Below are 14134 nucleotides of genomic sequence, written 5' to 3' on the forward strand. Positions count from 1 at the left end.
CCAGGGGTGGTGTTTACCACTTCACCACGCCTTCAGCAGGCTGGAAAAGTGGGATTGATACTGTTTGATCCAGTAGTTGAATCCTTTGACGTATTGTTGATTTCAAAACATTTCAGTTTCAACAAATGAACTGGGTTGGTTGAAAAATGATAAACGTACATACTATGCACTATTTTAACATAGTGGTAGATATACTGTTTTTCATACATTTGTTCTTTGGTTTAGCAAGAGTCTGTTGATTGTCAGTCATTGGGTTAATTTGTCTTACAATATGTTCAAATCAAATCAAGCTTTATTTATACAGCACATTTCAGACACGGATACAACACAACGGATTCACAGGAAAAAAACTATGAAAATAAACAGAAACATTTAGTACACAAACAATAACTGAAAGACTAATGAGCATTCTTAAGAAATGCCATTGATTAAAATATTAATTGGATGCAATATCCAACCCAAAGATATAAGCTTGTTTTTTAGGAGGGGTTCTGAAAGACACTGAGGGTGTCCACTGAAAGTTGACTAGTAACAACAACTGGGACCTTAAAAGACACCCACCATGAGACCCACTTAATCTAGAAGAGGAAAACAAAAGAAAAACCCACACCAAACTTAAAGACAGGAAGCAAACCAAAAAGGTGGAGCAACTAAAGGTGTTGACTCTCCACATCTATCAAGACAACTGGAGCACTGGGCCAGACACTCTTAAATAGAACCTGGACCAGCTCAGGTGAAACACCTTCCCACTAACGAGATGGACAAGCCAGCACAGGTGTAACACATACTGACTAACGAGGTGACACCAATCAGTGCGTCCTTATTGCTGACGAGCTATAGGTGCTAACGAGCTATAGGTGCTAACGAGCTATAGGTGCTAACGAGCTATACGTGCTAACGAGCTATACGTGCTAACGAGCTATACGTGCTAACGAGCTATACGTGCTAACGAGCTATACGTGCTAACGTCCAAACATAAATGGAAAAACCAAAGACTGTAACACCTTCCCCCTTAAGACAAAAAATATATCCTACATTTATGACTCAATTTATTAGGATTGTTAATTAATAAAATTGATTATAGACCGATTTATTATACTGAGTCCATGTGTATAGGCTGCAAGTATGTTGAAATTTAAAATAAATATTTTCAACTAAAACCAAACTTATATTGTAAGTCGGTCATAGTCTTATTTTCAACGACATTTTGCTAGGTGGGATATCCCCAATGTCACAGTTTTAAAGTGTCCAAATCAATAGTCCAAATGCAGAAACAGTTTGTGGTAAATTGAAAACCTAAACGTAAAATGTACTATAAACACAAACATCTGCCACAATAATCATATTACTTAAACAAGCACCTTATAAACTGCACAAGCACCAGAAACGCTGTTGTTTTGACAAGTAGCAATAAATCACTGATATCGATTAGGGGGGAAATCCGGTTGTAGGTGCTGTTGAAACTAACAACTAAACAAAACACATGGAAATGGGAGATATATTTTATCTCACTGGTTAGAGGACAACATGCAGAAGACAGTCAGCTACATTTTGGAGTGATGCATTTAAATTTAGGGGTCGCTAAACAAAGGAACGCAACACTTATTTGTCATCATCTCATCCATATCACATTGAAATCAATTGTGCGAGAGGGAGATGAGGTTGCACATCCTGTTAAAACTAACAGCTCAAAAACCACACGGAATCTGTGAATAATGTGTACAAACCTGGTTAGAGGACAATTTGTAGATAACAGCTCGCTACATTTTGAAGTGTTGCATTTTGATTCAAGTGGGTCGCCAACGTGGTAAGTTTAACACAACTCTGTTGTTGTTAGTCACTTTTTGTTAAATCTCATAAATAGTACTCTTCCAATTCAGAGCCTGGATTTCCCCCCTGAGGCTAATATCCATATCATGTTAAAATCAATAGAACAGGGGGGAAACGTTTAGGGTTCTACACTATGACATCATTAAAATACTCCTACTACAATGTTAAAACATTCTACATTGTGACATTATTTCATTGATATCATGAAACAACTCCTTCATGTATTTTCTGATGTTTGATCAGAGATCTTTTATCAGAGTATCTCTTCCCACATTGATCACAGCTATAAGGTTTCTCTCCTGTGTGTGTTCTCTGGTGTGATATCAGGTTGCTTAGCTGAGTAAAACTCTTCCCACATTGAGTACAGCTATAGGGTTTCTCTCCTGTGTGTGTTCTCTGGTGTCGAGTCAGAATGCTAGATGCAGCAAAACTCCTCCCACATTGACCACAGCTATAAGGTTTCTCTCCTGTGTGTGTTCTCTGGTGTAACGTCAGATGGTAAGATTGAACAAAACTCTTCCCACATTGATCACAACCATAAGATTTCTCTCCTGTGTGTGTTCTCTGGTGCACTGTCAGATTGCTAGATGCAGCAAAACTCTTCCCACATTGACCACAGCTAAAGGGTTTCTCTCCTGTGTGTGTTCTCTGGTGTAATGTCAGATGGTAAGATTGAACAAAACTCTTCCCACATTGATCACAGCCATAAGATTTCTCTCCTGTGTGTGTTCGCTGGTGCACTGTCAGATTGCTAGATGCAGCAAAACTCTTGCCACACTGCCCACAGCTAAAGGGTTTCACTCCTGTGTGTATTCTCTGGTGCACTGTCAGTTCTCCAGATAGACCAAAACTCTTCCCACATTGATCACAGCTATAAGATTTCTCTCCTGTGTGTGTTCTCTTGTGTCGAGTCAGAATGTTAGATGCCATAAAACTCTTCCCACATTGATCACAGCTATAAGGTTTCTCTCCTGTGTGTGTTCTCTTGTGTTGAGTCAGAATGTTAGATGTAATAAAACTCTTCCCACATTGATCACAGCTATAAGGTTTCTCTCCTGTGTGTATTCTCTGGTGTACTGTCAGATTGCCAGATTGACCAAAACTCTTCCCACATTGATCACAGCTATAAGGTTTCTCTCCTGTGTGTGTTCTCTGGTGTTTAGTCAGACGTCCAGACTCAGTAAAACTCTTCCCACATTGACAACAGCTATACGGTTTCTCTCTTGTGTGTGTTCTCTTGTGTGATGTCAGATTGCCAGATTGAACAAAACTCTTCCCACATTGATCACAGCTATAAGGTTTCTCTCCTGTGTGGATTCTCTGATGAATTTTAATGCCTGATGAGGTGAATGTCTTCCCACAGTCAGAGCAGCAGTGAGTTCTCTTCCCTTTGGATCTTTGCAGGTGTTTCTTGAGGTGTTCTGATCTGGAGAGACTCTTCTCTGCCTCCTCAGCATCATGAGGTTGTTGAGGCTCCCCAGAGGATCCACGACTGTCCCCCCTCTCTCCTGTATGAATGACAAAGTCAGACAGAGGGTTAAAGGCCCACAACAGTAGAAATTCATTGTATATTTGAGGTAAAAGGTGATGCCCAGATCATACCCATGAAGTTGTACAACAATTGATGTCTGTTAAATTATTTGACAATTAAGACAGTCAACTTAGCAACAATCATATTTTGTCTTGTTTTCACACTAGTGGTAACTAGAAATAAGTTATTAAAATTGTTGAAATCCTAAGCACTGTGCCAGACGACTTTTGGTCTCGAATATAGGCCCCTTTCTATGTTAGCTAAAATTGCAGCACGAGGGCAATGCGAACACAATTTGATTGCAGAAACACCTCCCTGCTAATGAGGAAACCGCTAGTTATGGATGTAGTATATCTGCCTGGAGCAAAAATGGTGAGCGAAGATTGTAGTTTTTCACAATGTATTCTGAATATTACAGCGCAAGATCAGGAGTGCTACTCAGGAGTATTCTCATAGGCTGACAGCAAAAATAGCCTAATTTTCCAGGTTGCTTATAAGGGCATTTCACATTAAATATGGATTAGAATTGTAGGGCTTGAATCACGTGCTTAATATGTTTGTGTTATTGTCGCAAATCATCTGATTTATAGTTAAACACTTCAACTAGTAAAATGCTCTTTGGCTAGCTTTGCCATCAGCCTGACAATAAGGGTTCGTACACTAGGTTTTTAAACAATTGGCCCATAAATTCACCTAACAATAACATAGACCTAATGTATGACCCATAACTTCACCTAACAACATAGACCTACTGTAGGACCCAAAACATCACCGAACAACATAGGACCCATAACTTTACCTAACAACAACATAGACCTACTGTAGGACCCATAACTTCACCTAACAACAACATAGACCTACTGTAGGACCCATAACTTCACTCAACAACATAGACCTACTGTTGATAGAATACTTTATATGTTTAAAATAATGACTAAAGTATTCCACCCTGAAAACTGTAGAACTGTATGACGTGTTAAGATCATAAGACTATAATCTGATGATGATGTGTGTGTTGGAGAAGACTTGTAAATAGTATTCATTTATTGAGTTAATGTTGAACAATAGAAGGGAACATTCAACATTTGTGATTTAAGTGTGTTTCAAAGTAGGTTAGAGAAATATTGACGGTTAGGAGGGAACATGTCTGTGGGGGTTTGTAGGAAACAAGTTGATCTATTTCTCTGAAGAAATAGGCGAGACTGAGCTCCGAGAAGGGAAGTAAGCCAGGCGCTGCGAAACCAGAGGTTTTCTGTTTTGAGCTAGACTTGTCAGTTGCAGACATGAAGATAGAGGAACCCGGTTAGACAGAAGGAGCTATCAAAGTAGAACATTGTGACAGAGTTAGAGAAGAGGGGCATTTATAAAGTGTCATGGTATAACCAAATGTGAGGTATAAAAGGCTATGTGCATTGTATGATTTTCAGAGAGCTCTCTGAATAAAGGACTGATCTATTGCAGACTGAGACTTTGTCTAATTCTTCATTAACCAGAACCTTACAACCTCTGGGAATTGGTCAAAGCTTGAGTGATAGTTGAGTTCAACCATTGAGATAGCAAAATTCTTGTGACAGAAAGACCTCGGCGTTACTCTGGTCCCCGATCTCTCTTTTGACGAACATATCAAGACTAGAGGTCGACCGATTAATCGGAATGGCCGATTAATTAGGGACGATTTCACGTTTTCATAACTATCGGAAATCTTTATTTTTGGACACCGATTTGGCCGATTATTATTATTATTATTATTTTTACACCTTTATTTAATCTTTATTTAACTAGGCAAGTCAGTTAAGAACACATTCTTATTTTCAATGATGGCCTAGGAAAGGTGGGTTAACTGCCTCGTCCAGGGGCAGAATGACAGATTTTCACCTTGTCAGCTAGGGGGATTCAATCTTGCAACCTTACAGTTAACTAGTCTAACGCGCTAACCACCTGATTACATTGCATTCCACGAGGAGCCTCCCTGTTACGCGAATGCATTAAGCCAAGGTAAGTTGCTAGCTAGCATTAAACTGATCTTATAAAAAACAATCAATCAATCAGTCATTATCACTAGTTAACTACACATGGTTGATGATATTACTAGTTTATCTAGCGTGTCCTGCGTTGCTTATAATCGATGCGGTGCGTATCGTTGCTCCAATGTGTACCTAACCATAAACATCAATGCCTTTCTTAAAATCAATACACAGAAGTATATATTTTTAAACCTGCATATTTAGCTAAAAGAAATCCAGGTTAGCAGGCAATATTAACCCGGTGAAATTGTGTCACTTCTCTTGCGTTCATTGCACGCAGAGTCAGTGTATACGCAACAGTTTGGGCCGCCTAATTTGCCAGAATTTTACGTAATTATGACATAACATTGAAGGTTGTGCAATGTAACAGGAATATTTAGACTTATGGATGCCACCCGTTAGATAAAATATGGAACGGTTCCGTATTTCACTGAAAGAATAAACGTCTTGTTTTCGAGATGATAGTTTCTGGATTCGGCCATATTAATGACCTAAGGCTCGTATTTCTGTGTGTTATTATGTTATAACTAAGTCTAAGATTTGATAGAGCAGTCTGACTGAGCGGTGGTAGGCAGCAGCAGGCTCGTAAGCATTCATTCAAACAGCACTTTCGTGCATTTTGCCAGCAGCTCTTCGTTGTGCGTCAAGCATTGCGCTGTTTATGACTTCAAGCCTATCAACTCCCGAGATTAGGCTGGTGTAACCGATGTGAAATGGCTAGCTAGTTAGCGGGGTGCGCGCTAATAGCGTTTCAAACGTCACTCGCTCTGAGACTTGGAGTGGTTGTTCCCCTTGCTCTGCATGGGTAACGCTGCTTCGAGGGTGGCTGTTGTCGTTGTGTTCCTGGTTCGAGCTCAGGTAGGAGTGAGGAGAGGGACGGAGGCTATACTGTTACACTGGCAATACTAAAGTGCCTATAAGAACATCCAATAGTCAAAGGTTAATGAAATACAAATGGTATAGAGAGAAATAGTCCAATAATTCCTATAATAACTACAACCTAAAACTTCTTACCTGGGAATATTGAAGACTCATGTTAAAAGGAACCACCAGCTTTCATATATTCTCATGTTCTGAGCAAGGAACTTAAACGTTAGCTTTCTTACATGGCACATATTGCACTTTTACTTTCTTCTCCAACACTTTGTTTTTGCATTATTTAAACCAAATTGAACATGTTTCATTATTTATTTGAGGCTAAATTGATTTTATTGATGTATTATATTAAGTTAAAATAAGTGTTCATTCAGTATTGTTGTAATTGTCATTATTTCAAATAAATAACATTAAAAAAAAAATGGTCGATTAATCGGTATCAGCTTTTTTGGGTCCTCCAATAATTGGTATCGGTATCACCGTTGAAAAATCATAATCGGTCGACCTCTAATCAAGACTGTTTGAAGGACAGCTTTTTTCTATCTACGTAACATTGCAAAAATCTGAAATGTTCTGTCCAAAAATGCTGCAGAATAATTCATCCATGCTTTTGTCACTTCTAGGTTAGACCACTGCAATGCTCTACTTTCCGGCTACCCGGATAAAGCACTAAATAAACTTCAGTTAGTGCTAAATACGGCTGCTAGAATCTTGACTAGAACCCCAAAATTTGATCATATTACTCCAGTGCTAGCCTCTCTACACTGGCTTCCTGTTAAGGCAAGGGCTGATTTCAAGGTTTAACTGCGAACCTACAAAGCATTACATGGGCTTGCTCCTACCTATCTTTCTGATTTGGTCCTTCCCTACATACCTACACGGACACTACGGTCACAAGACACAGGCCTCCTAATTGTCCCTAGAATTTCTAAGCAAACAGCTGGAGGCAGGGCTTTCTCCTTGAGCTCAATTTTTATGGAATGGTCTGCCTACCCATGTGAGAGACGCAGACTCGATCTCAACCTTTAAGTCTTTACTGAAGACTTATCTCTTTAGTAGGTCATATGATTGAGTGTAGTCTTGCCCAGGAGTGTGAAGGTGAACGGAAAGGCACTGGAGCAACGAACCACTTTTGCTGTCTCTGCCTGACAGGTTCTCCTCTCTCCACTGGGATTCTCTGCCTCTAACCTTATCACAGGGGCTGAGTCACTGGCTTAATGGTGCTCTTCCATGCAGTCCCTAGGAGGGGTGCGTCACTTGAGTGGGTTGAGTCACTGACGTGGTCTTCCTGTCTGGGTGGTCGCCCCCCATGGGTTGTGCCGTGGCGGAGATCTTTGTGGGCTATACTCGGCCTTGTCTCAGGATGGTAAGTTGGTTGTTGAAGGTATCCCTCTAGTGGTGTGGGGGCTGTGTTTTGGCAAAGTGGGTGGGGTTATATCCTGCCTGTTTGACCCTGTCCGGGGTCATCGGATGGGGCAACAGTGTCTCCTGACCCATCCTGTCTAAGCCTCCAGTATTTATGCTGCAGTAAGTTATGTGTCGGGGGGCTAGGATCAGTCTGTTATATCTGGAGAATTTATCCTGTCTTATCCGGTGTCCTGTGTGAATTTAAGTATGCTCTCTCTAATTCTATCTTTCTTTCTCCCTTTCTTTCTTTCTTTCTCTCTCTCTCGGAGGACCTGAGCCCTAGGACCATGCTTCAGGACTACCTGGCATGATGACTCCTTGCTGTCCCCAGTCCACCTGGCCGTGCTGCTGCTCCAGTTTCAACTGTTCTGCCTGCGGCTATGGAACCCTGACCTGTTCACCGGACATGCAACCTGTCCCAGACCTGCTGTTTTCAACTCTCTAGAGACAGCAGGAGCGGTAGAGATACTCTCAATGATCGGCTATGAAAAGCCAACTGACATTTACTCCTGAGGTGCTGACCTGTTGCACCCTCGACAACTACTGTGATTATTATTATTTGACCATGCTGGTCATTTATGAACATTTGAACATCTTGGCCATGTTCTGTTATAATCTCCCCCCGGCAGAGCCGGAAGAGGACTGGCTACCCCTCATAGCCTGGTTCCTCTCTAGGTTTCTTCCTAGGTTTTGGCCTGTCCCTGGAGTTTTTCCAAGCCACCGTGCTTCTACACCTGCATTGCTTGCTGTTTGAGGTTTAAGGCTGGGTTTCTGTACAGCACTTTGAGATATCAGCTGATGTAAGAAGGGCTACATAAATACATTTGATTTGAAATATGATTCGATTTAACAACAACATAGACCCACTGTAAGACCCATAACTTCACCTAGCAATAACACAGACCTGCTGCATGACCCATAACTTCACCTAACAACATATACCTACTGTAGGACCCCTAACATCATCGAAAAACATAGGACCAATAATTTCCCCTAACAACAACATAGACCTACCGAATGACCAATAACTTCTCCTAACAACAATATAGACCTACTGTAGGACCCAAAACGTCCCCTAGCAATAACACAGACCTACTGTAGGAACCATAACTTCACCTAACAACAACATAGACCTACCGTAGAACCCAAAACTTCACCTAACAACAACATAGACCTACTGTAGAACCCAAAACTTCAACTAGCAAAAACACAGGACCCATAACTTCACCTAACAACAACATAGACCTCTATACGACCCATAACTTCACCTAACAACAACATAGACCTACTGTAGGACACATAACTCCACCTAACAACAACATAGACCTACTGTAGGACCCATATCTTCACCAAACAACATACACCAACTGTAGGACCCATAACTTTTCCTAATAACAACATAGACCTACTGTAAGACCCATATCTTCAATTAACAACACAGACCAACTGTAGGACCCAGAACTTCACCCAACAACAACTTAGACCTACTGTAGGACCCACAACTTCACCTAAAAACAACATAAACCTACTGTAGGACCTATAACTTCCCCGAACAACCACATAGACCTACTATAGGACCCATAACTTCACCTAGCAATAACACAGACCTACCGAATGACCAATAACTTCTCCTAACAACAATATAGACCTACTGTAGGACCCAAAACTTCCCCTAGCAATAACACAGACCTACTGTAGGAACCATAACTTCCCCTAATAACAACATAGACCTACTGTAGAACCCAAAATTTCAACTAGCAAAAACACAGGACCCATAACTTCACCAAACAACAACATAGACCTACTTCAGGACCCATAACTTCAACAAACAACAACATAGACCTGCTGTAGGACCCATGACTTCACCTAACAACAACATAGACCTACTGTAGGACCCATAACTTCACCTAACAACAACATAGACCTACTGTAGGACCAATAACTTCAACTAACAACATAAACCTACTGTAGAACCTATAACTTCACCTAACAACATTATAGACCTACTGTAGGACCCAACTTAATCCTATAATGGCCTATAGTAATCTGTACTTAATCCTATAATGGCCTACAGTTATCTGTGCTTAATCCTATAATGGCCTATAGTAATCTGTGCTTAATCCTATAATGGCCTATAGTAATCTGTACTTAATCCTATAATGGCCTATAGTTATCTGTGCTTAATCCTATAATGGCTCTGGGGTAGTGAATTCAGGGAGCTGAACTCAAACCTGGGTCCAGTGACTCTCAAGTCAACACCTTATAACTGTTATGCCAAGCTTTCTCAATAGCTTTCTCTATGAATTTGAGTGGTTACATTTCTCCTTTCCCCATTCCTCAGCTGTTTACCAAACCAAGTCTCTGGGCAGCCATTTTGTTTCTGTTTAAATCCTAGGTTGTCCCTTCAAAAAAAGCCACACAACAATCAATCAACCAATATGCGGTTGAAACAATAACAAAACTGTAATTCCACCACTGTTTTGGTAATAAGATGATGGGGCTGGAGAAATGTAACTACTCTCAAACTCATAGACAGACCAATGGATGCAAGGACTGACCATCCATGATATCAACATTATAGTTTTAACCATGTTGATGCTATACAGTGTTGATTTACATTGTTTCTAAACATTGGAGTAAAAAAAGTTTATTTGGGGTTCTGATGGGGTACAACAGTTGAACTAAGCTCATGAGGCATGTGTTATATTCTTCAAGAATCAATGCCTATAAATAAATAATTTAAAAGTCCAAATATGGATGTAGCTATTGCAGATTTCCCCTTTAACACCACACATCAGTTCAACAACTGCAGAGTTTGTGCCTCTGTATTTAAGACAGTACTTACTAGTGTTAATCACGGCCCGGTTTCTCAAAACCATCTTACGGCTAAGTTCATCGTTAGAACCATTGGATGCCTTAAGATGAGTTTGGGAAACCGGGCACCGATATCCAGTTTCCTCCTCTTCTTCCTCCTCCTTTTTGGATGTGACAGTCATCTCCCCCTCCTCCTCTTTCAGTCCAAAAAATGCATCCTCCTCTTTCTCTTCCTCCTCCGCTTTCACTCTGAACGAGTCTTCCTCTTCTTTCACTGAAACGTCTTTCTCTTCTTCTTTCACTGTAACAGTCTCCTCTTCCTCTTCCTCTTTGACGAGAGCTTCTTTCTCCGTCCAGCAGATCTCATCTTCTTTAGCAGGAGGAGAGTAGCTTAGTGAACTCATGGTCGGAGATGTTAGCTAGTTAGCATTAGCGACTAGCCTAGTTCTAAGCTAATTTAGCAAACCAGCTAGCTGACAAACAACGTAAATATATAATTAAATGGGCCAACAAGTACATACGACAGAAGTGTGTTTAATACACAGCGACTAATATACACCAAAAACAGTGTAAAGAGCGTGAATGTTGTAGCTATGTTTGCTAGAAAGCTACCGAGGTGTCTGACTAGCTGTTGTTGAAGGAGCGTCCCGTCCACTAGATTAAACGTCACACTGGCAGCATCTCCTGAACCTAAAGACGCACATCGCCATCTGCTGACTGGAGTGGGAAACGCAGTTGAGGATCATATTTTATTTTCAGACAAAGATTATTTTAAATGGATTTAATTAAATAATACTATTATATTGAGACATACAAAGACAGGAATGTGTTGATTGATTAGTGCGAATAAAAAATGTTTACTACAGCACATTTAAGGCAGTTTCATTAAGTCAAACTAAATCTAAATAAGTAGCTAGCTACTGTATTTCTATACTGCTCCTACATGGTGTAACAATACATCATGTAGATGTATATAATGAACAGACTAGGTCTATACTGCTACTACATGGTGTAACAATACATCATGTAGATGTATATAATGAACAGACTAGGTCTATACTGCTACTACATGGTGTAACAATACATCATGTAGATGTATATAATGAACAGACTAGGTCTATACTGCTCCTACATGATGTAACAATAGATCATGTAGATGTATATAATGAACAGACTAGGTCTATACTGCTCCTACATGGTGTAACAGTACATCATGTTTTTATTTATTTATTTAACCTTTATTTAACCAGGAACATGTAGATGTATATAATGAACAGACTAGGTCTATACTGCTCTTACATGGTGTAACAATACATCATGTAGATGTATATAATGAACAGACTAGGTCTATACTGCTCCTACATGGTGTAACAATACATCATGTAGATGTATATAATGAACAGACTAGGTCTATACTGCTCCTACATTATTATGTATTATTATGTGTTATTTATTTCTCCTTTATTTAACCAGGTCGGCCAGTTGAGAACAAGTTCTCATTTACAACTGCGACCTGGCCAAGATAAAGCAAAGCAGTTCGACAAAAACAACAACACAGAGTTACACATGAACAAACATTCAGTCAACAACACAATAGAACATCGAGAATATATTTTTATGTTTAGAAATATTGTGAAACACGATCATTCCAAAATTAATACAGATATTATGGACATTTTATTTAAAACATGTAATTAAATTAGAATTGTAGCTCCTTTAATTTAGACCCAAAATGTATTTGCTATAATGTGTGCCATTGCCCGGTTAAAAGGGACAGGCGACTATTTGAGCCTCAGCCTTGAATTTAAATTTTATGGAATGTTAACTTTGATTGTCTTCAATGAAAATGATAGACCTTTCAAACATGGAATGCAACGTTGTATGAAACATTATTGTCAACTGACTTGATGTCTACGGTGCCAAAGAGATTGATAGTTGGGGGTGTTGGGAGTGTTGAGTGTGTTGATATAACGGTAATAATGTCAAAATCTCACTTTTAACAACCATCAGAATTGGTTGAAAAAAAGTTATACCCGAGTAGTGCAGCGGTCGAAGGTACTGCATCGAAGGGCTAGAGGCATCACTACAGACCCGGGTTCGATCCCGGACTGTACCACAACCTGCTGTGATCAGGAGTCCCATAGGGCAGCACACTATAGGCCAAGCGTTGCCCAGGTTAGGGGAGGGAGGGAGTGGGGGGGGTTTGGCTGGGGGGGGCTTTACTACTCTAGCGAATCCTTGTGGCGCCTACAGGCTGACCTCGGCCGTCAGGTGAACAGTGTTTCCTCCGACATATTGGTGCATCTGGCTTCCGGGTTAAGCGGGCAGGTGTTAAGAAGCGCAGTTTGGCTGGTCATGTTTCATAGGACGCATGACTCGACCTTCGATATATATTATATTATTATTATATAATATATAGATATATTCAATATTTGTATTTTTTATTTTACCTTTATTTATACAGGTTTTTCTCATTGAGATAACATCTCTTTTCCAAAAGAGACCTGGTCCAATAGCAGCAGGGGGAACAACGTTTCAGACAAAACAACTTACGTACACTAACACAACATTAAACAAAGCTATAAACACACACACACAGTACAACAATAACATTTTACGTTAAAAACACGAAAGTCTTGACTAAAAACAGCTGTCCTAAAAACAATTACACTCTTCTATACATCGATCAAGTGTTTAAGCTCCACCAACGAAACTAGATCATCAAATTTTTAAATGTTCAGGAGAGAATTCCAGGACCACGGAGCTGAGTAACAATTTCTACCATGACCTGTTCTAATTTTTTGTTAGAAGCAAATGAGAAGGGGACCGTAATTGATATTTATTTACCGACCTGACAAAAAAAGAACAGAGATAAAATGGCCTTTTACCCAATATGGCCTTAAAAAATCAGTGTATACCAGTGTTTAAGCCTACGCAAGGTCAACGACGACCAGCCAACAGCACTGTAGACATCACAATATCGAAATTGTGGAGAAAAAACGGGGGTAAAATTATTTTTAAAATGCTGAAATTGGTTTACAACAACATCACTGAGCACCATCACTATCTTTCCTTTGTGGATCTCCTGCATGTTTACATATCTGGCATTACTCATCTCATATGTATATACTGTATTCTATCCTATTCTACTGTATCTGTCTATGTATTGCTCATGTCATATGTATATACTGTATTATATCCTATTCTACTGTATCTTAGTCTATGCCCCTCTGACATCACTCATCCATATTTTTATATATTCTTATTCCTTTACTTACATTTGTGTGTATTAGGTATTTGTTGTGAAATTGTTAGATATTACTGCACTGTTGGAGCTATGAACACAAGCATTTAGTTAGATATTACTGTACTGTTGGAGCTAGAAACACAAGCATTAAGTTAGATATTACTGCACTGTTGGAGCTATGAACACAAGCATTGAGTTAGATATTACTGTACTGTTGGAGCTAGAAACACAAGCATTTAGTTAGATATTACTGCACTGTTGGAGTTAGGAACACAAGCATTTAGTTAGATATTACTGTTGGAAACACCCAATCTCTTTACATTACTTATGCATATTCAGTGGCTTGGCTGCTTCCATACTATGTCAAAGGCCCATCCTGGTAGATCTGAACCTAATGCAGCTTGG

The 14134-nt window shown here is 39.8% G+C and overlaps 1 pseudogene; it reads right to left on the minus strand.

Annotated features, from left to right (window-relative positions):
• Positions 1–270: 270 nt before the first annotated feature.
• LOC139566997 (zinc finger protein ZFP2-like) lies at positions 271–11148 on the minus strand (annotated as a pseudogene).
• Between the last annotated feature and the right edge of the window lie 2986 nt (positions 11149–14134).

The sequence above is a fragment of the Salvelinus alpinus genome, unplaced genomic scaffold (genome assembly GCF_045679555.1).
Source record: "Salvelinus alpinus unplaced genomic scaffold, SLU_Salpinus.1 scaffold_40, whole genome shotgun sequence".
Classification (NCBI taxonomy): domain Eukaryota; kingdom Metazoa; phylum Chordata; class Actinopteri; order Salmoniformes; family Salmonidae; genus Salvelinus; species Salvelinus alpinus.